The sequence below is a fragment of the Eptatretus burgeri genome, chromosome 8 (assembly GCF_056783735.1).
Source record: "Eptatretus burgeri isolate ZD-2024b chromosome 8, Ebu_testis_v1, whole genome shotgun sequence".
Lineage (NCBI taxonomy): Eukaryota > Metazoa > Chordata > Myxini > Myxiniformes > Myxinidae > Eptatretus > Eptatretus burgeri.
The window spans coordinates 60,217,165-60,235,980 of record NC_140968.1 but is presented as its reverse complement, the minus strand read 5'-3'; the positions used below and the strand labels follow the sequence as shown (position 1 = coordinate 60,235,980).

Genomic DNA, 18,816 nt, shown 5'->3' with positions numbered 1-18,816 from the left:
CATGTTTGATCCCATTTGTGGATTAAACCTTTGATTCTTAAACAGAGACATCGATTTCGGTTTGTCTGCATTGTCGGACAATACTGCGAATCGGTTCGTCTTGCAGTTTGTAACATACCGACAGATGATCATTAAGTCCGTGGCCTAAGATTCTTCTTTTACGGCCACAAAAATTATTCCCACCTTCTTGTGGCGTTGGCTGGGGAAAGTTTTGGCTCAAGTCTTTCACGAACTTGCCACGATCTTGAAAAACATTCACGAACTTTCCACGATCTTGAAAAACTTTCACGAACTTGCCATGATCTTGAGAATCTTTCACGAACTTTCCACGATGTTGAAAAACTTTCACGAACTTGCCACGATGTTGAAAAATATTCACGAACTTGCCACGATGTTGAAAAACTTTCACGAACTTGCCACGATCTTGAAAAACTTTCATGAACTTGCCATGATCTTGAAAAAATTTCCCGAACTTGAAAAACTTTCAGGAACTTGCCACGATCTTGAAAAACTTTCACGAACTTGCTACTATCTTGAAAAACTTTCACGAACTTGCCACGATCTTGAAAAACTTTCAAGAACTTGCCACTAGTTTGAAAAACTCAGGAACTTGCCACGATCTTGAAAAACTTTCCCGAACTTGCCACGATGTTGAAAATCTTTCACGAACTTGCCACGATGTTGAAAAACTTTCACAAACTTGCCACGATGTTGAAAAACTTTCACGAACTTGCCACGATCTTGAACAACTTTCACGAACTTGCCACGATCTTGAAAAACGTTCACGAACTTGCCACGATCTTGAAGAACTTTCACCAACTTGCCACGATGTTGAAAAACTTTCACAAACTTGCCACGATCTTGAAAAACTTTCACGAACTTGCCCCATCTTGAAAAACTTTCAGGAACTTGCCACGATGTTGAAAAACTTTCAGGAACTTGCCACAATGTTGAAAAACTTTTCACGAACTTTCCACGATCTTGAAAAACTTTCACAAACTTGCCACGATCTTGAAAAACTTTCACGAACTTTCCTCTATCTTGAAAAACTTTCACGAACTTGCCACGATCTTGAAAAACTTTCACGAACTTTCCACGACGTTGAAAAACTTTCAAGAACTTGCCACGATCTTGAAAAACTTTCACGAACTTTCCTCGATCTTGAAAAACTTTCACAAACTTGCCACGATCTTGAAAAACTTTCACGAACTTTCCACGACGTTGAAAAACTTTCAAGAACTTGCCACGATCTTGAAAACCTTTCAAGAACTTGCCACGATCTTGAAAACCTTTCACAAACTTGCCACGATGTTGTAAAACTTTCACGAACTTGCCACGATCTTGAAAAACTTTCACGAACTTGCCTCGGTCTTGAAAAACTTTCATGAACTTGCCACGATGTTGAAAAACTTTCACGAACTTTCCACAATCTTGAAAAACTTTCTCGAACTTTCCACGATCTTGAAAAACTTTCAGAACTTGCCACACTCTTGAAAAACTTTCAGGAACTTGCCACGATCTTGAAAAACTTTCCCGAACTTGCCACGATCTTGAAAAACTTTCACGAACTTTCCACGATCTTGAAAAACTTTCACGAACTTGCCACGATCTTGGAAAAACTTTCACGAACTTGCCACGATCTTGAAAAACTTTCACGAACTTGCCACGATGTTGAAAAACTTTCATGAACTTGACACGCTCTTGAAAAACTTTCAAGAACTGCCTTGGTCTTGAAAAACTTTCACGAACTTGCCACGCTCTTGAAAAACTTTCACGAACTTGCCACGATGTTGAAAAACTTTCACGAACTTGCCACGATGTTGAAAAACTTTCACGAACTTGCCACGATGTTGAAAAACTTTCACGAACTTGCCACGATGTTGAAAAACTTTCACGAACTTGCCACGATGTTGAAAAACTTTCACGAACTTGCCACGATGTTGAAAAACTTTCACGAACTTGCCACTATCTTGCAAAACTTTTACAACTTGCCACGATGTTGAAAAACTTTCACGAACTTGCCACGATGTTGAAAAACTTTCACGAACTTGCCACGATCTTGAAAAACTTTCGCGAACTTGCCACGATGTTGAAAAACTTTCACGAACTTGCCACGATCTTGAAAAACTTTCACTTGCCACGATGTTGAAAAACTTTCACGAACTTGCCACGATGTTGAAAAACTTTCATGAACTTGCCACGATTTTCAAAAACTTTCACGAATTTGCCACGACCTTGAAAAACTTTCAGGATCCTGCTAATATCTTGAAAAACTTTCAGGAACTTGTCTAACGTCTCAAATTTGACTAAGAGGGCAGCCATGGTGCCCGGCAATAGCTTGCTTACTCTTCGCAAAGGACACCATGGGATCTTTAACGTCCACCAACTAATTCCGGCCGACGGGACTCCAGTTTAACCTCCAACCGAGAGACGGCACACACACACTGTTTGTGTGTGACACACATTGATGAATCACCCAATCTGTGAAATGCCTGGATGACGGTTTATAGCTCGGTCGGGATTCAAACCCATGAGACATGTCAACCCGGTGGCCTAATATGAAAGGAAATTTCAAACATACTCCGGATGATCAGTAAGTACATGTCGTGATATCGAAGGAGGTAAGTTAAAGGACGAAGTCTTAAAAAAGTATTTACACCTGTATAATGAGTAACAATATATATATATATATATATATATATATATATATATATATATATATATATATATATATATATATATATATATATATATATATATATACAGGTTGTCGTCGACTTACGACCTATGCGACATGTGACTGTTCGACTTTACGACCACTTTACGACCACTTAAAGTGGCTCCAAAAAAAATAAAGTTTATTATCATTATTATTTTTGAATGAAAATATACGTTGTTCGACTTACGCCCAAGTCGACTTACGACTGATTGGTCAGCACGTCGTGGTACCATCATGAGTATCTTGTTCGCACGACCTTCTCAACGACCCAGGTAAGTTCATTACTGAACAGCGATTTGACTTTTTAAATGTCAGATCACGGATTCTAATGATGGCCTATTTTAGTCCAAACCTGGTGTAGTTAGTCCAACGTGAGACACTTAATTGGTTTAATGAATGTGCTAGTTCAGTAATTCCTCATGTTAAGTAATTTGGCAAATTTACTCCAGGATCGTTGAACTAAATCAAGTGTTAGTTTCCATCTCCTTCAACACTATTGCATGGCGACTTTAAACTGCTCTTTAGTTGCTTATTACTCAGCAGATCTTTTAAAGAGCGTTCGATTTTGAAATGGAATGTTTCATTGTTCAGTATGGTAATAATAAACAATCACTGCTGCAATTACTGCTTGACAAGACCATTTGCAGAGGAACTCAAAATTCCCTCCTCGTCCCCCTTCTCCCCTGCTTCTGCCCCCTATATATGGCTTTCTTTGGCATGTTTGCAAACGCACATCGGTATTATAATTGGATGCGTGATAATTGGGTGTATGTATTCCAAGATTTCATGCAATTACCTTCTCTTTTGTGTTACTGATATCGACTTGTTTTAGCCATACTGCACTTATTAGGAGTATTCGCCTTTTTGCTGTCTAGCTTGAGTTCCAATCTCGACCTGGCTATTAACCGTCATTCTGGTGTTTCACAGGGTGAGGCATCAATGTGTCCGTCATCCCTCAGATGGGCAGTAAGCTGGAGGACCCATATGCCACCAGCGGGGCCGTTGGTGGACATTAAAGATCCCTCCGTGTCTTTCATGAAGAGCAGGTGAATTATCCCCGGCACCCTAAACAAATTACATAATCTTCCTTGACTGGCTGCTGGGATGGCAAGGGCAAATCATCCAGCATAACCCATGTCAAGAGACTGCTTCAGCAATTAGAACGGCACTCCTTGAGTGCATAATCTCACCTCACGCGTTTATTCTGAACAAAAATACCATCGTTAACTGAACATACCACTATTATAGCCCCTATACCCAAATCATCCATGCACCCTATTATATCACACAGTTTCTTGGCATGGGTTATCCATCCATTGGGATCATACTCTGTACAGAGTGGTGCTGCCAAAGCAGTCTCCTGGGCCATTGGGCACAATCCTGGACGGGTCACCACTCCAACACAGGACAGTCAAATGGCTCAATCATCCCAGCAAGCTGGTGCTCATTTTGCCAACCTCAGAAGGATGACAGGCTGAGTAAACCCCACCTGGTATTAATTCAATGGCTGAGCAGGATTTGAACTCAGTAGCTTAGGATCCCAAGCCTGCCACCCTAACCATTAAGCCAACACCATGCATATGGGTTATGAACATCATAAATTTAATTCTTTACTCATATCGGGTCATCGGTCAGACATATGAAGTTTCAGATTTTTGTCGGATAAAGATTTCAATTCAACCAATTATGGCTATCATAGCACTTCACTGATGATGTCATCATTATCACCCTATATACCTCATGGGGGGTGGTGATAACATGCCAAGTTTCAATTTTTAAGTTGAGTGGTTTTGGAGAAAATGATGCCCAAATGTTTTCCTTTAATCCAATATGGCTGCCATACCATGTCACATATGATGTCAGAGTTAGCAATGAATAATTCTCGGGAGTCCCAAGTATGGTTAAAGTTTTGCATTGATTGGACAAGCGGTTGCAGAGAAAAACATTTTTCAAGCTAAAGTATGCAGACTAACACACACACACACACACACACACACACACACACACACACACACACACACACACACACACACACACACACACACACACACACACACACACACACACACACACACACACACACACACACACACACACGGGCATTACAATAATCTCACATCCCCTTAGGGTGAGACTAACAACGATTCTCTGTACATCGATGATGATGGTGATCTTGGTGACAGATGAGACTACTAGACACAAATAAATTCTCCACCAAAAGCCTTTTTATTTCCCTACAGGGTCTAACACCCATCGAGGAGCTGTGACATGATTCAAGCACATGCATGCAGATGACGACACTGGACTTGACGTCAAACACACCCAGTGACCTTGGCAGAAGTGATGCAACTTCCCAGAGCACTATGAGTACTGGCATTGCTTTTCTCTCTGCAGTCAATAGGGCATTTTAAAAAGAAATCTCTTCTGCCCTCCCATCTATATGACGCCAACCCATTGGGGTTTGGCCGTACCACTTCTTTAATGGCCACAATTATTCCCATGTTCTTGTGTGGTTGACTAGTGGAAGCTTGACCCAAGTTTGTCACAAATCAGCTGACCATGCCTGACGTTTCACTAAGGTTCGCGCAGGAATTTGTCATTTGGCCATTGTGCCGGCGGTAGCTCACCTCCTCTTTGCAAATGACACCATAAGATCTTCAACGTCCACCAACTATTGCCGGCAGATGGGTCGCCAGTTTTATCGTCCATCAGAGGGACTGCACAGACGTTGATGATTCACCTTGCCTGTGGAACACCGAAATGACAGTTTATAGCTGAGTCGAGATTCGAACCCAGGCTCAAAAGCTTCGAGGCGAATGTGTGTACCTCTAGGTCATCCTGTTACCCTGGGGTTTTTCCGTACTCTATCCTTGAAATGTTGAATGTCAAGCGAGGAAGCAGCATGGTGGTTTGTAAGGTCTTTGGTCAGAATTGAACCGTCGATCGACCATAATCGGAGCATACGCTCGAAGCACAATGCCACTGAGTTTTCAAACTTATTGCAAACACATTAATTTTTCGGAATGGGAAGTGATTCATTTTGCTTTCACATCTGCAGCTTGAGAAGATGAATTCCATGTGTGGATTATCAGAAAGAAAAGAAAAAACCCAATAAGATGCGCAAAACAATATTTTCACAGATTCTTCAACAGCAAAAGCCAATGAAATGTCAGGGTACAGTATTTTGAATGAAGATGCATTTAGCCTCAATAACACGGCCATTCGTCATAATGAAGTGAAATAATTGTTTCAAGGGTTACCATCGTTGAGTTAATTCGACCTCTGAAGCTCTTTCCCTTTTACAATCAAATGTTCTTTGGATAACATTCATGTCAACAAGATTAAATCAGTTTCAAGACTCGTGACGTAAACCTGAATCTGGAGTTCATGCTGTAATAATGATAAATAAATGCGTGGTGTTCTTTTTTTTTTGACTGCACCCATAAAATGGTGTTTGTTCCAAAACCACATCTTTATGGTTGCTGGCATCGAACGTCCATGAGCAATTTCAATGGAACCGTCCAATGAAAACAAAGTGGTGTAACGTCATAGATAGTAGATTGCAGTGCGAATCCAAACCTTGAAATGTACCATTCATTGGAGCCGTGCACTGCTGAGTGGTTTCCTGTGCAAAGCAGATTAATGCGACACCACGTACGGCCTGCGGCGTGTCTGAACTCGGACGTGCTGTCAGCTTAGGCCCTTGCTCGTTTCCTGGTGCTCTCCCACGATTTGCCCCCACACCGTTTTCTTGTGGGTCATGTGCACGCCATGCGAAACTATCGAGCTGCCTTTTTCTCCTCCGCTAGCTTCCTGGAAACATTAAATTAATACCCCGCACGCGCGAAATGAAAAGCGGGGTTCAGAAATTGTTTCACTTTGTCTGTCTGTACGTCTGTCTCTCTGTCTACAGATGTTAGTCGATTATCAAGGAAGTACTTAATTTAAATTGGACTTTATATTTTGAACACGAGAACACGAATCGGAACACAAACCTACAGTTTAGCGGTACTTTGGCTCTGAATTTGGCAAATTGTACGGAATGTCATCTCAATCGTCTTGTCTGGCAGTCAAACAAAAATGAAAATCATTCCAAACAGGAAACGTGTTGTTTTTATGGATGTTATAAAGGGCACAAACAACAGGCACGAAGAAGTAATTTACTGTGTTAAAGAGGTAGTGTTAAAAAATGGTGTATCAATGGCGGTAAACTTCTGAAAAAGTTTTTTTGTTTTTTTATTATAATTATTATTATTTCTTCCTACAGCCTGGAAAGCTTTTATTTTATTTCAAATGAATTATATACTGGAACACTAGAACACAAATCGCCTTCTTGTCTTCAAAAAAACGCCCAGTTTTTCAGTCGTTAAACAAAACATACCATTTTACGCCATCTTGACCAAACAAATTTTCCACTCCTGCTCTCTGGAGGGAGAATACAGAGATTCAGATGAAAGGCTCGAAGGAAATATAGATCGTGCTTGGAAACACAAAGCAAGAGTTTAAAAGATGCTTCACATGTCCTTTTTCTCAAGATTGTACGGGTAAGTTGTTCAATCAACTCTCAAGTCTCAACATTGTCGATCTTGAACTATAATTCAACTATAATTGAACAAACAAAGGTATTGCATTGTGACATGAATCTTTTTCATATTTTCTTTTATCTTCATGCAAAATCAAGGCTTATGGAAGAGTGAGGTGACGGAGGGTAAAAGGATGACTTAGTCAGTGGGGGCCACATTTGGGCACAATACAAGCGAGGGAACGAATGATGGAAAAAGAGGAGAGTGGGGAGGGAAGGAAACAGTAACCTGCAATTAAGATGGCAAAATTAAATAACCTGCAAAATAACATTAAAATAAATAGAATTAAATAAAAAGAGGGTTGCGTTACGTCGGGTTAATGATGAAAATGACAAGATGGCGAAGGACAAGGGATAATATTCAGATGAAGTCTTTCATTGAGCTTCTAAAGAAGTCAAAGGGATGTCTAACATGACATGAGTTTTCCTGTAAGAACAATGTAAATGCTTTTGTCCATTGTTGTATTATGTCTGATATTATTACCTTTCTACTATTACACAATATTGAGATTCGTTTTCTTTAAGCTACCAGGTTCGCTTGTACATCATAATATGTCTAAGCTACCAGGCGATTGTACTGTAACTCAAAAACAAAAGAGCGGAAAATTTGATTGGTCATGATGATGTAAAATGCTGTAATATTTTGTCCAAGTACTGCTAAATGGAAGTGTTTTGAAACTGCCAAAAAGGGGATTTGTGTTCTACAGTGTTCAAGTATCCTTCCAATAATTCATGGACCGGTGTTTGTTTGTTGCATTAGTCCTCCTCCAGTTCTGGCCCAATTACATTCAAACTTGCTACTTCAGATCAGCAGGACCCCAATTAGTACATAGGCATGTTTTTTCTTTGCTGATGGTCTTGGGAGTGGAAAAAGTGGGGGGGGGATGAAAATGCTTAATGTAAAGGTGTATCATGTAGCGCCACTTCCAGGTGGGGGAGGGTATTACATGTCATCACCATTTCCAGTCCTGTATTCCTGTCGTCACGTTTTCCAGTACAGTGAGCTGTTTTGAATTATAGGCAGCAGGTATGTTTTTGATTCATGCACGTAACCTGGGTTTTTTGTGGGGGGTGGGGGGGGGAGCAATTGAGGCAGTTGTCAGCTGCCTATTCACCACCCAAATAAAGGTATGTATCAGAAGAACATGTTGCATGCTTGCAACAACGTCGCCTTGTGGGGCGGGTACTCTGCTAGTATAATTAAAATGAAATAAAGACCTTACAGGGTGTAGAAAAAAAAGCTCAATAAGTTTACCGCTGTTGATGCAGTGTTCCAGAAGTTCGTAGTGCAGTGTTCTGCCATTCCAGAAGTTTACCACTGTTGATACACCATCTTATTTAACACGTTATATTAGTTATTTGTACCTGTTGTTTGTGTCCTTTATGACGTCCTTAAAAGCAGTAAGATTCCTGTTTGGCAGTCAAACAGAAGTGAAAATCATTTCAGACAGGCAGATAGACTAATTTTTTTTTGTAATCTTGCTCCTTTCTGCACATGCGCGATCGGGATAAATTCATAGCCAAAGTAATGTTGGACCCCACTATGCGTGGATTCGCTCGCTATTCGCGGACCCCGCATATTCTCGGGTCATAAAGTGTGACCACCTTCAACATTCGTGTATTCGCGTTTTTGTTGGTTCACGAGTCAGTAAGTGGTCACTATATTCGTTATGGGTGTGTGTCTCTCCCGAGCATAGCTCCGTGGGTTTTGATCCGATCTTGATAAAATTAGGGTGCGAGGTTTGTATCATGATCTAGTTGTGTTTTCCGTAGAATGGGAGGCTGCGCCCATTATGGGCGGAGCCACGCCCAAAAAACATGTGTTTTTAGGGGGTAGCCGGTTTCAAGTTACATCTTTTCCGAGGGGGTTTGTCAAATCTGGCAGGGGTTTCAGTATTTTGTTAGCCCAATTTTACCTTCATTGCCCCACAGAGCTCGATTTTTCATTTTTGTCCCAAGGTCAAGGTCACAAGGTCACAAACTTAGAAAATGTCAAAATTCAATAAATTAGGCATCGAGCTCCTAGGGTTTTCAACTGTTTCGAATGAAAGTTGGTATGCAAGTAGTGCTCTTCGAGTACTACAACTTTCATCATTTACATTTTTCCCGATTCCCGCCAGTTTGCCCGTGGCGTCCCCTCGAAGGTCAAAAAATAAAAAATGTAAACCGTGTACATTGCTTGTGAACCATCGCCGTCTCCAGACTTGTCTTCTTTTTCTTTTTTTTTACACCTCAGGATTTGTCTCATATCCATCTGGGAAATTGGAAATCAGCCAACATCACAACATTACATAAAAAGTGCAAAAATGGATCCCCTTAACTACAGCCCAATTAGCTTACTGTACTTATAATAATCAGCATGGTCATTGAATATATCATTGCAGTTGACATAAAATCATTCCTTTTCTCCAGCAGCCTCATCTCAGATCATCAATTCAGACCTGGTCACTCTACCTTGAACATGCTGCTTCTGCTCTCCCAACAATGATGGAGGCTCTCAATATCATACATGAGATCAGGGCCGTCTCTCTGGACATATCTTGAGCTTTTGATACATTCTGGCATCTTGCCTTGCTCCCCAAACTATCTGCCTATGGAATCCATGGCCAACTCCACTCTTGGATTACTGACTTCCTCCCCTCTCGTACCCAAACTGTGGCTCTCAACGAAACCATTTCTTCTACTCTCCCTGTCGAGACTGGAGTACCCCAAAGCAGTGTTCTAGGCCCCATATTATTCCTAATCTTCATCAATGATCTCATTGTATCTCTGGAAAATCCTCTTTATCTCTTTGCTGATGACTCCACTCTCTGTTGTGACATCGCTCCTCCTTCCGACAGACAGGAGCAGCCTTTTCCCTCTCCTCAGACCTTGACAAAATCACAAACTGGTCAAACACAATTTTGCTGATGTTTCCATATTGTCCACCCTTTGCATTATCCCTTACCACTCGTCGTTTCCTGCATCCCTTGTTTGTCCATCTCTGTCTACTTTCTCCCTACACCCTGCTGTTGTGTTTCCCCTTTCTCCTGCTGTTACCTTTGTTATGCTGTGTCCTGATTTGCTCTGTGTAATCGCTCTTCCACGAGCTGAGACCATGTAAAAATAAATAAATAATAATATTTGTTATTCTATATAAACACACACACACACACACACACACACACACACACACACACACACACACACACACACACACACACACACACACACACACACACACACACTAGCTGATTGCACCGGGCATTGCCCAGATTCTTTTTGAATGAATTTAATCTTCTGTATATAGGTCTGACGCGAGCCCAGTATCAGTTTCCTATTGGGCCACGGCAGTCAAAGCCGAAGGGGGTTGGTGAGGGGGAAACAAAAAATGTTGGGACGGGGCCCGGCAATGCTAGGTGGCGAGGCCCCTCCTCCGGGGGGGGGGCGATTTTAGACGACAATTTATATTTAATGGGATTTTACGGTGATTTAGGGGGATTTATGGGATTTAGTTTATATTTAATAGGATTTTACGGCCGCGACCATCGTAATTAATTTCAAGAGTGGCTGCGGCCGTAAAATCCCATTAAATATAAACTACCATCTAATACCCCCCCCCCCGGCCGAGGGGCTCACCACCTCGCCTATAACCTTCCCGGGCCCGTCCCGACATTTTTTGTTTCAGAGGTTTCCTCCTATCCTTCACCGTTCAGGAGATTATCACATGCAGACAAACGAACAAACAAAAAGTTCAATATATATATATATATATATATATATATATATATATATATATATATATATATATATATATATATATATATATATATATATATATATATATATATATATATATATATATATATATATATATATATACAGATCATGAGTAGACCCCAACATTCACAGCATTTTTCAGGAACCTATCCCCCGCGAATAGCAGGGTTTGACAGTACTACTAAACTACAGGTTTGCTTTCCGATCCTGCATCCATCTCTAATCATAATACTATCTTGAGAAAAATGCCAGGGGCGTAGAAAAGGTCCCTTTATTTGGAATGTGCCATGTGGAAAAGAAAAGAACGGACATTCCATTGATTGTGGAAAATGCCAAACAATAGAAAAGAAGGGACATTCCATGGATTGTGGAAAATTACAGAAGATAGAAAATAAGGTACATTCAAAAACATCTCGTGTGCATGCTGTACTACCCCTGTGTTCTGAGGTGGAACCAAATAATGCTCTAGAAAAGTTCATATAAAGGGGCACCAAGTTTTAAAACTTAACCACACACATGCACATTATCTTATGTTGTCGTTTTCAAGGTAGACAAAAAAACTTCACATACTGATGGGTTTTAACAAAAAGAAGAGCACCCCTTTATATGAAGTTTTCTAGATTCAGTACATAAAGTTTTTTTTTTAATTTGCATATCAGGTCGTCGTTGACCTTTTGGCCTATGTTGACCTCAAAAATAATTGGTGGTTGAATTCAGTGAACTGATTTCAAAATCCTGTTCAAATTTCAAGTCAATCGGATGAAAATAGACAACTTAGAAATTCGGTAGATGTTGACCTTTTGGCCTATGTTGACCTCACAAATAGTTGGTTGAATTCCGTGACCTGATATGCAAATCTTGTTCAAATTTCAAGTCAATCGGATGAAAATTGACAGTTTTAGAAATTCAGCCAATGTTAAAGAACAGGTTGTGGGTCGCCAAACATGTTCTGAAAATTTATCAATATGATTATATGTGCATTAAATAGTTCGATGCAAACTATTGTGGTTGCCTAACTATTGGGAACATTGATGAAATTTAACTCCAAAGTTGTTATTTCTCGAGGCCGTTGAAAAAAACAGCCGTGTGCCCATATATGGATGGTGACGTCTCGTTCTCCAAAAGAAAGCTGCGCTCACTCACTCATTGAATAAGTGTCCAGTTCAGCGGGCCGTTCTTTGGCTTATTTTGAGCTTGCAACTGTCTATATTATCCTTTTTTATTTTGAATTATTGTAGAACAAAGTTATTTGGATATTTGTACATCATGCCTCGTACGTGTGTCGTCATGTTTTGCGAAAATGGCTGGAAAACGGGTAATCGCTCCCACTGATTCCCGAAGGAATCAAACATTCGCCGGCAGTGGATAAGATTTGTACAAACAAAACGGGCGAATTTTCCCCCAAAGAAAACGGGTAAAGAGGACCCTTTCGATCGACTTGTCATTTGTGGCGACCATTTCACAGCCGAGGATTACGAAGGCAACGCAATGAGTGAGCTCGGTTTCAAAACAAGCGTGACGATGTGCCCACCATTCAGCCTTCTCCTCCTCAGCTGGCTCCTGCTTCATCTTCTCACACTGTGTCACTTCTCAAGCATTGGGGCATTGTGTTTATCTATAAATGCACATAAGAAATCGAGAAATTATTAGAATAGAGTCAGTCATCACTATCCGGAAGTCCGTACGTTGTAACCCGTAATGGGGAACGCAGCTGAGAATCTCTTCCACATCGGCCACACCATCATCACTTTCGCTGGGGTCAAGCTCAGCTGTCAGAAAGATTTCACCACCAAGGGTCCATTTTATTTAGGTCCATTATTGATTCATTCTATTTCTGACTCTTGAGTGACTGGAGGGTTGGTGGTGGTCGTATGGCAGCTCAGCTGCCGGGGTAGCTATCATTTCTTGAAGCGCAACTGTGTCGCTGATGCAGTTTCCCTCTACCAGTAAACACACTGGAACTGGTACTCATTTCGCCGACCTCGGAAGGATGACAGGCTGAGTCAACCCCCTGGTGTACTAATTCAGCGGCTGACGGGGCTTGAACTCAGGACCCGAGGATCCCAAGCCACCACCTTAACCACTGAGCCAACACCAGGCTACTATCGGTTTAAAAAATTATTATATCAAGTCACAGACGAATCAAACTTTACATTATTTTATGCATCGAACAAGAACATGAAAATCTACAAACCAATCTGTCTGGTGGAGTCTGTCAGTGTGAACTGCCGGACAGTCAGTCCTGCCACTTGTACATGAAATAGGCTGTTTTCTGGTACTTCCAAGTGGCTCAAATTTATATGGCTCAGGGCCAGAAACTCCATTGTATAAATTCCCATCATCTTCCGACTCGTCCTCGGCAATATCGGAATGAACACACTCAATTTCCTCGCTGCTGAAATCACTCTCTGATTCGCATCTCGCCATTGTTTACATGCTGTTTCCGAATGTTCACAAAGTTTTCGGAGAACGTGACGTCATAGCATCTTCGGTAACTTCCGGTCTGTTTTTCGATCACCGAGAAAAGTTTTGACTTCAAAGTTAATTTTAGCATATTTTGAGTTTCAAATGTAAGAAAATAAATACCCCACGTTTATTAATGTGCTTACAACCTTAAAATCACGCGAAGTCATCAGCGACCCAAAACCTGCTCTTTAACCTCAAAAATAATTGGTAGTTGAATTCATTGACAAAATATGTAAATCCTCTTCACATTTCAAATCAATCAGACGAAAATTGAGGCTTTCATAAATGTGGCCTATGTTGACCTTTTTGTCTCATGTTGACCTCAAAAGTAATTGGTGCTTGAATTCAGTGACATGATATGAAAATCCCGTTCAAATTTCATGTCAATCATATGAAGATTGTGGATTTCAGAAATGCAGCTGATGCTGATCTTTTAACCTATGTTGACCTCAAAAAATAATTACCTGGTTGAATTCAGTGACCTGATATGCAAATCCTGTTCAAATTTCAAGTCAATCAGATGAAAATTGAGGATTTCATAAATGTGGCCTATGTTAACATCAAAAGAGTGACCGCTATATCACATGGTCATGTAATATGTGGTAAAGTTTCAATTTCCTCCACTGAATGGTTTTCCATCTTAACAAAATGCAGACACGTACGACGTGCGACGTACGCATGTATGCTATCGATCACTTAACCCTTCCTTTCACTGAGTGAGCAGAGGGTAATGAGTACATACAATTGTTAGCAATTTATTTAATGCACAAATAAATTGATCAACTAATGCATATCCTTAAATGGCAGATAGTCCAGCAGACTCTGGTGGAAACCAAGCAGAATTGCATGATGTTTCTGACATTTGTGAATGATGTTTGAATAGTTGAATATGTGCAAAAACTATAGCACTTAGGTGAAATTTGCTTCCAAAGCCATTAATTATTATACATATTGTCTGATGCATATTCCAAGTTTCAGCTCGTTTCCATGTATAGCCTTTGAGATATGAGCGCCAACACATTTTGGGCGGACGGATCGACAGACCGACAGACGCCAACGTGAATTTTGAGGGTTTTCGTTAAAAAGTCAAGAACACGGAAATGGATGTTGCTGAAATTTGGAATATATTACCTCGACGTACAAAGGATTAACTTCTGAAATTTGCAGTCGATTTTGTTCAGTGGAAGCCATGAAACGAATTTTCAGTCCCTGTGTTAAATTTGCATACCGAGAAACTGTACCGTATTTAGGGAGGGGCACTTTGCACCTCCCTTGATAAGGACAACAATTAAATCTGCTCTGCACCGACAATACGTGGGCAACCTACCACTTGAACATACAGCAGAACAACTGTCACCCAGTAGCTTATGTGGTTACAACAGAAGCTCTTAACGACTTTACAGGCATGACAGCCTTCCCTGGGTTTTTGTATCTCATTCGTACCACTTTTTGAACCCCACTAGTAGAAGTTTGTGAGACACTTTTACCACGAATGGTGTTGATTATCCATCCTCGTTTAAGGGTACTGATGCACCACATTAGTCAGAGAATTCTTACAGTTCAAGACAATGGTGATACCATACTCTTGGTGTTTGGGTTATTTGCACTAAGGAAGATGACAATGAACATGATAGCTGAACACAAAATTAATTATCAACTCTGAAGTCTCCATCACTGAATCACAAAACAAAGGGAATAAAACCGGTGATATGGAATGACACTGTTACGTTTGTAGGGGGTGGGGGTGGGGAGGGGTAGATATTACCTGAGAACAGATGTAAATGTATAGAGTGTGGTCCATGAATGAGTGGTTCGCCAATCTCTATGTAATTTAGGAGGGAAACGTTCGCTTAAGGACTGCCTTGTTTGAATGCGCACTGTATGGGGGATGGTGCTTAGTCATAATTACTTTGGGTTTAAGGTAAAGACTCGGACATACGACAGCCTGTGATGTCTCTCTGGGTGAGGCACCGAGGTGAGGCCTAAGTGAAGAGAGAGTTTTGGGATCTGGTTCTCACAAGAGACAGGAGAGTTGATTTGGGTGCAAAGCAAGGAGAGAGATGGAGATCGTTGATGAAAAATGGTTGCTCTGCTCATATGCTTCATCATCCTGCCTGCCTGCTCATGTCCTGCCTGCCTTCTCCCCTTCCTGCCTTCTCCCTGTTCCTACCTTCTCCCTGTTGCTGCTTTGTCTTTCCTAATCGCCTGTTTGTCATCAATTCAGTCCTGTTCATTAATTGATGTGTCCAAGGGAATTACAACCAGTTCAGTCCATCCGTTCAGCTCGGTCTTAATCGGCATTGACACGACAATACCGTCAACCTTTCAAGGAACTGTTCAAATTGTTCAAATTTCAAGTCAATCAGATGAAAATTGAGCATGTTAGAAATTTGACAAAGTTGTTGTCCTTTGGCCTATGTTGACCTTTTGACCTCAAAAACAAAAGTCTTCTTGCAAATGACGAACTCCACCAGGTGGTGAAGTTTTGTGATGATTGGATTAAAATTGTGACCTGTAGGTGGTAGACAGAGACAGACAGACAGACAGACAGACAGACAGACAGAATAACAAAATCGACTGACCAATATACTTTTTAAAATTTCAATTTTGCAAGGAACAAATGCACAAACACTTGGAAATATGTGCACAGATTATTATTGATGGAAATGCATCTGTCCTTGTATTCACTGCATTCTCATTTTACTCTTGTCAAATTTTGTTACATATTTATCGGTTTTCCGTCCTGATGAGGGCAAATAAGCCCAAAATCTGGATAGGTGGCTTCATTTGATGTTTAACTGATGTTGACCATGTAATCTTTGTCTGTTTGACAGAGTCGTCAGACCGTGGCCTCCGGATTGGAGGCGACGCTTTGGTGTAGGACGATGTCCAATGGAGATCGGGAGAGTGCTTGCCACACTCCACATGTTTTTGATTTACACGCCAATCACATCACGTGCCTTCTGGTTGAATATTTTGCATTAGCGGGAACAATCGTCTGCGTGGGAGACGGGCAGTTGTTCTTTGCCGATTGTGCTGTGTTACGTGAGATTATGTGAGACATAATCCGTGGTGATGTTCACCATAACAGTCAGGAGGTGCGTGCATCTGAGATATATATATATATATATATATATATATATATATATATATATATATATATATATATATATATATATATATATATATATATATATATATATATATATATATGCACATACACATACACATACACATATTGTTACGTGGAAGGGAAGGGATCCATAGCTAGATTGTGGGAAGCGTAGTACGGTGCATGTGTTTTGAGTAGGTTGGACTGCCTTGTACCAGGGATCTGTTGGAGTCAGTCATTTGTTTCATGTGATGCTTGAGGCAGCATATGCAATTTATAGACAGGGTAGAGATTAATTTTGTATGTGTAAAAATCTCTTGTTTTAGGCGAGGTTAGGTAAGGGACACATGTGTTACGATCTATCTGGCAAGTGTGTGCTAGCCATGGTGCTACAGTGGGCTGTAAAGCTGGAAAGAAAAAAATGTACTGACATTTTTTATTGGTGCCACCCCCTTGGACGGGACCCAAGAGAGAGACCACCCAGGAGGAAGAGAACTGAGTTCTGACCGGGGTGTCCACGTGAGAGGACAATAAGGAGACCAAGAAAATGTCCTGTGTGAGAGTCGAGATTGGAGAGCCACCCAGGAGGAAGAGGAGAACTCGTTCTACTTGTGTGCATGGGAGTGGAGAATCGAGACGAGAGAGTAGAGACCAGGGAGTCCACCAGGAGAGAACGGTGTGCAAGAGAGGCTCATGCATGAGAGTCCACCAGGACAGCACCAAGAGAGGCTTGTGTGGAAAGGAGGATTGAGATCTCGCTTGGAGGAGAAGCTGCATGGAGAATCGACCTCAGCTGGGACTACCCTGTGTTTTGGAAGGCCTGGAGGAAAAAGGACAAAGGGGACCATGTGGCCAAATGGAAGACCGACCCATTGCTGGCCCTGAATCGTTACTGCCTCTCGTCTCCCTCCTGGTATCTAAAGCACACGTCATTGAGTCCTGCACTCACCTGCACATCATGGAGAAAAGGGAAGTCCCACCTGCATCAATGTTGTTTGTGAGAGTGCGAACTGTTGGCACCTTGTGAGTAGTATTTGAGCTTTATTTCTCCTCATTACATATAAGTTTGCATATCCCATTCTCCTTTTTGTGTCCTTTTGACTTGCTTGGTTTGATCCGTTATTATAGTGTCTTGTCAATCCTCTTCCCCGTAATTTTCATGATAAAAATAAATCCTTTAAAACGTAAGAGCGTGTTCCAGCCATCTGCTTTCAATGTAGGTTTGCCGTCATTTCGTCTCATTTGGACAACCTGGGGGAATGGCAAAAGTGAAGTGAAATTGAATGCAGTGCCTCAAAAGACCACTTGGACCATCTCTTGGACCGTAAGTTCTCGGCGCCGAGGATTTCCGTATTAACAAATACTCGGATGTGACAAGATATAAATGTACTTTTTGCTCGGCTGTACATAATAAGTGGACAGGGTGGGAAGTCAAGAGTACGGTTCCCCAGTTGGGATCACTAAGTAACCAGTGAGGTAACTTGATAACTGGGCGTGAGAACCCTGCTAGATTTGGTTGCCTCAACCTCCACCTGTGGTTGCTCAGCAACCTGTCGGGCCACGGAGTTATCCGTGGCTTGTCGGCTTCAGGGTCTGAGGTCGAATGGCGGTTCTGAGCAACCCTCTTGTGAATCTCATGTGCTAACCCCAAACCTGTTGCAACAGTGCAAGTCTCGTCCCGACAAGTACTGTTAACAACAAGCATCACCTGCCATGCAAACAAATGCATTGTCTTCTGCTTTGCTATAGCACAGCCAGAGCCACAATTTGTGGTTGGGAAATATATGATCGACAGGTCAATTCTCCAACCTTGACATCACCATGACATTATCACAAACTCTGAGCTCAATTGTGACCGCTAATGGGAACCTTCAGGCTTTTTTTTTTTTACTTTTTGTTTCTACAGTTGATTTGGGTTAAACTGGTTGGCTGGTTAAAAGTTGGCTGGTTAAACTTGCCAGACAGCGGTATAAACACAATCCTTCTACGTGCCTCAGAGGAAGCAAGAAACAGATTCAGGATGTTGGCTTGTTGAATGAGGGCATTTCAGCTCACGAGTGTGTATGGGTGAAAATCACTTTGTCTTTTGACCTCATCCACAGTTCTTCCAATGATGACCGAGTGCTAAAATTTGTACTGTGGCAAGATCAGTCTCAAGGCTTCTGGCCCAAAGCAGCA

General features: G+C 41.3%; 1 long non-coding RNA gene across 2 annotated transcripts in view; it reads left to right on the top strand.

Annotated features, from left to right (window-relative positions):
* The window catches only part of LOC147021841 (uncharacterized), an 81,575-nt gene that overhangs the window by 27,018 nt on the left and 35,741 nt on the right, over positions 1–18,816 (top strand). The window contains exons 3-5 of one of the 2 annotated variants that reach the window (XR_015060962.1): positions 3,647–3,765; positions 17,108–17,661; positions 17,859–17,962. This is a non-coding gene — a long non-coding RNA (uncharacterized LOC147021841). Of the gene's footprint in view, positions 1–3,646; positions 3,766–16,769; positions 17,662–17,858; positions 17,963–18,816 lie in introns of those variants that run through there. The other variant, XR_015060961.1, reaches the window with a different exon arrangement.